The following is a 5,328-nucleotide window of genomic DNA, read 5'->3' as shown; positions in this document are numbered from 1 at the left end:
CTCTTAAACTAAAACTAAACTAAACTCCTCCCGAACAGGCCATGAAGGCCCAACGGTACTGACCGGCCGCCGTGTCATCCTCAGCTCATAGGCGTCACTGGATGCGGATATGGAGGGGCATGTGGTCAGCATACCGCTCTCCCGGCCGTATGTCAGTTTCCGAGACCGGAGCCACTACTTCTCAATCAAGTAGCTCCTCAGTTTGCCTCACAAGGACTGAGTGCACCCCGCTGGCCAACAGCGCTCGGAAGACTGGATGGTCACCCATCCCAGTGCTAGCCCAGCCCGACAGCGCTTAACTTCGGTGATCTGGCGGAAACCGGTGTTACAACTGCGGCAAGGCCGTTGGCACAAAATAGGGCTCTTACGGAGGCATATAGGCAACCGTTTTTCCCTCGCTACATCTGCAAGCGGAACTGGAAAGGAAATGACTAGTAACAGCACAAGGTACCTTCCGCCATGTTCCGTGTAATGGCTTGCGTGGTGTGTATGTAGGTGTAGATGTACCGCACACTTTATTTAATTACGCGGCACATGCAAACATCACAGTACAACGAAGGTAGTATCCACACAATATTATAAATTTTTCAACATATCCTTATAATATATTAGGTGAACACTGAAAAATTTCTTTTATAAATACAGTTACAATTTTCGCTAGAAGCGTTAACTGACTTCAAGTACTTAATGCTAGTAAGACTCAGTGGTAGTATTAATGGTAGTTTAAATTATTCAATTCACATAATAAATAATTTGGAAGTGTGACAAGCAACACTCACTGCTAAAATATGCCTGTTAGTCACAATTACAGTCACAAATAGGAAGTAAGTTCATGAGTTGGTGGAATTATTAAAACAGATTTTATAATAGGTTGCACAGTATAGAATATGCATTGGAAATCTACAACGTATAAGAATTACATCATAGTTACTAGAATGAACAGTAGGTCTGAAATGTTCAGACAACTTACAGGACTGCAGCCTGGTAAAGTTTTTGAGAATGTTACTCAGATACATTCCGGTAAGTCATCAGAACATATTCTCTCTAGCGTGATGAGGCTGCCCAGATGTAAGATACTTACTTTAATGAGTTAATCTTCCTAATATTAATTTTTTTACTGTTTACTTTTTAGTAGACTTAATGCCGAGACATAAAATAAAATACAAAGAGCAACAATAGAATATTTTATGTTGTGTTACCATTTTGTGCAACTTTCCTCTTTCAAAGCAACAATACACTACAGAACATAAATAAGCAACATTACAATTACACGTGAACTGACACAAATTTTAATTTGTGTTTTCATATTGCTACTAAAATTCAATAAATGATTTTAATAGTTTCTATAATTTTTCCAATAATTTTACGTGTCCATGTGAAATTTCTTTATTCATCTCTTCCTTTGAAGCATTTCTTATAGAATGACATAGCAGAAACACATTCCAATAAGTTGATAATTATTTTATTTCTGGTAATACCCAATTTACCAATTTATTCCTTCTATTTGTGAATAATTTCTTACTATAGAAAACCCTTCCAAAAAGCCCGTTCGAGTGTGAGGATTCTACAAATTTGTTCATGAACACAGACAAATGAAGAAACTCATAACTTGTATTCACACTGATTACCTAAACTGAAAATTTATTATGATTTTACCACTTTAAGTATTTATCGTATTTGTATGTCAAAGTCTGTGATATTATTTATCGAAATTAATCCAACTCTTTATAAAATGCGGAAAACGTTTACAGTTGAGTTACTGTATTCATTTGTTATGTGTGCGGATTTAAAAATTGTTGAAAATTTAATTCCACATTTTGTTGTTGTTGCAAATTCTGTTTTTTTTGAGATCACCCATCTACCGAGAAACATTATTATCTATTTCTGAATATTGTGTAATTGGTATTATTGTTACTTGGTTCACTAGTAAATGTGGCGACTGTTATTCTTTCAGTAGAGGCTAATATCAAGAATTACGGTTCAAAATTCTTGTACTTTATTTGTGATCGACTACAAAGATTGTTTGTAGCATACGATCAAAGAAATAAAGAAACGACGCACCATGAAGAAATTATCCGAGTAGGACAGAAATCGGTAGATGCGATGAACATGTACTGAAAAACAAATTATTGCAGCGTCAGAAAAATTGGATGATTTATTGAAGAGAAAGAGCTTCACAAGTGGAGCAAGTCAGTATCGTGTTGGTCCACTTCTGGTCCTTAGGTAAGCAGTTATTCGACTTCGCATTGATTGACAGGGTTGTTGGACGTCCTCCTGTAGAATGTTGTGTCAAATCCTGTCCAGTTGGCACGTTAGATCAAAATCCCCTGCTGGATGGAGTGCTCTACCCATAATGCTCAAAACATTCTCAATAGGGGAGAGATTTGGCGACCTTGCTGGACAAGGTAGGGTTTCATGGTTTGGCAAGCACGAAAACATGCAGTAGAAAATCTCCCTGCCGGTGGACATTACCTAGCTGTAAGCCCTTGGCGGCTTGCCATGAAGGTTAACCTAACGGGCCGTAGAATATGTTAGACGTACCGCTGTGCTGTGAGGTCGCCGCGGGTGTCAACCAGAGGATTCTGCTGTGAATAGAAATGGCTCCTCTTCAATGTGTAGGGCGTATGGTGCGCTCCTGCCACGTTGTTTTCCTACCGCTGTCCGGGGCATCTCCAGGCACATTTCGCGGGTCATTTGGGCTCGTTTCAAGAGGCACTCATCACTGTAGACAATTATACTCCAGTCAGTGAGATTCCAGACCGAAGGTAGAATTTGACACGTTATCCCTGAAGAGGACATCCATCAACTATTACTCAATGCTAAGCCAAATAACTACTTGATAGGGCCAGAAGTGGACCAACACGTTTTTCACGTGCTCAATTTGTGAAGGTCTTTCTCTTAATCATCCAAATTTTTTAATCGCTTATTTGTCTGCACACGTAGAGCACATCCAGCGATCTACCGATTTCTGTCCCATTCTAATAATTTGTCTTGGACTGTATTTATATACTTCAGAAATTCTTTTACGCTACAAAACAATTTTTGATATTTATTTGAAATATATTTTTATTGAGGTAATAAGAGGAGTTACGCAGTTATTCCAGTTATGTAGTTACTCCAGCAATATTTGACGGCCTGAATTCATATTTTTTATTTTAAAGTTTGTTACATGAGCTGCATCTTTGTTTCCTATAGCGCAGTTTGAATAAGGACACGACGTTCAAAAGCTACGCAGACAGTTGTTAACGTATATGTACTTTCTCGAAATTTGTAACTCGGCTCTAACCTTTAGCCTGAGTGAAGTAGGATCCTTTGAACTTCCTTGACCTGCTATTCCTTTCGGAGTGTTGATATTTGTTGTGTGATTGGACGCATTGTGAAGTCGCTAACTTAATATTGTTATTTCCTCTTAAAGTGCGATTTTTTGATCGTCATCTATTGGTTTTGATAAATCCTACATCTCTCGAAAGCGTTTGACACAATATCCACTGCCGACTGTTAATGGTGGTCCGAGGATGCTGAATAGATTCACAGATACGTGAGTGGCTTGAAGACTTTTTAAGTAATAGTTGTCCCTGAAGGCGAGACAAGGGTATCATCAGGAGTGCCCCAGGGAAATGTGACAGGATCGCTCTTGTTCTCTGTTTACATAAAAATGGTTTGACGGATAGGATGAACAGCAGTGCGCTACTGTTTACTGATGATGGTGTAGTATGCCGGAAAGTTATGTTAAGCGACTGCAGGAGGATAGAAGATGACTTAGACAGAAATTTCCAGCTTGCTGTAAATGTGGAAAATGTAACTTAATGCAGATGAGTAGGGAAAACAGTACTGTAATGTTCGAGTACATTGTTAGTGGTATGCTGCTTGGTATAGTCAAGTCAATAAAATATCTAAGCGTTAAGATAGTAAGGAATATGAAATGGAGCGAGCAAATAAGGACCCTAGTAAAGAAGGCGAATGGTCGTCTTCTCTTTATTACGAGAATTTTAGGAAAGTATATTTCGCCATTGTCAAAGGAAGAGACTACTGTTAGTAAGAAGTTTAGGAGCCAACTTACTGTCACCAAGCATAAGTGCACTTGCGCACGCTAACAGTAAGTGCGATGTCGTACTTCGTGTCAACAGTGTTCTGATCTGTCAATGACAATATACCGAAACGCGCAAGGAAACAATAAAGTAAATATTTTGTGGTCAAGACAAGCGTTTCATCATAAACGAACGATTCCTTTATGTATCAGAGTATTCGTGTGAGAATTATCCAAGTGCATTGGTGGAACACAGTGATACCTTAAGTAATGCTGTACTTTTGCGTTGAACACGACTAGGAAAGCGATGTTAATTTGACTTTCATTCCCCCTCATGACGACTTAGTAAATGATTTATCAGCTTCTCTGACTGTTGTTTTGCCTACCTCAAGAATTTTGCGTTGTGACAGCTGGCAGCCAATGCTTAATGCAGACATGCTCAAACATCTTCCTGTGGCAGTTCTGCATGTTCTGCACAGAGTAATTAGTAAAATAATATAGGATTCATTTTGCTGGTTTGTCCTTAAATAAGATTCTGGCAGCGGTAGGTGTGAATGAATGGAAACAGACAGTTGGACGGAACACTGGAGAGCTCTCTGCTGTTTACAATGTTTCCGATAGGGAAATCTAATGACGCCAACTGTTGTGTCTTTGTGCCCTTCCGTCTGATATCAAGTGGTGGAACGTGGCTCAAGATAGATAGCAAGAATGTGGGAGCAGATCGTACTGACCCGCTAACAATGCACATGGCCTCGTAAAGTTGTATTTCTATCTTTCTTTACGTGATGACTATCATACCAGACAGGTGCACAGTACTCTGCTGCTGAGTATACCAAACCGAGTGCTGATAGCTGGAGAGTGTCTGCTGGAGAACACCCAACGAGAACCGCAGAGATTATGGAGAATGTGGGTTCTGGTTTTGAGCTTAGAAGATGTTCGTATCAAGTGCTCCTTAAAAGGAAATATCCTGTCTAACGTGATCCTAAGTTATTTTGGCTGGACAGACAAGAAGAAAAGAAGAAGGTACAGGATAATATGACATGTGTTACAGACATCAGGTAATAACTTCCATGGTACTAGAGAGGGTTGGAAATGGTAAAAATTGTAGAGGGAGACAAAGTTTGGAATACATCCAACAAATAGCTGAGGACGTAGGCTGAAAACGCTACCCTGAGATGAAGAGGCTGGCACAGGAGAGGAATTAGAGCTCTGCCCCATCAAACCAGTTGTAAGTCTGATAACTACGCAAAACTGCTTAATAACCACACTAAGGTTGGTCAGTGTACAAGCCAACAGTCGTT

The 5,328-nt window shown here is 39.6% G+C and overlaps 1 pseudogene; it reads right to left on the bottom strand.

The window, feature by feature from the left end:
* Nucleotides 1-232: 232 nt before the first annotated feature.
* LOC126274425 (5S ribosomal RNA) lies at nt 233-350 on the bottom strand (annotated as a pseudogene).
* Between the last annotated feature and the right edge of the window lie 4,978 nt (nt 351-5,328).

Source organism: Schistocerca gregaria, chromosome 5, assembly GCF_023897955.1.
Source record: "Schistocerca gregaria isolate iqSchGreg1 chromosome 5, iqSchGreg1.2, whole genome shotgun sequence".
Taxonomy (NCBI): Eukaryota; Metazoa; Arthropoda; class Insecta; order Orthoptera; family Acrididae; genus Schistocerca; species Schistocerca gregaria.
Note: the sequence above shows the minus strand (reverse complement) of the source record. Positions and strands in the feature narration are given on the sequence as shown.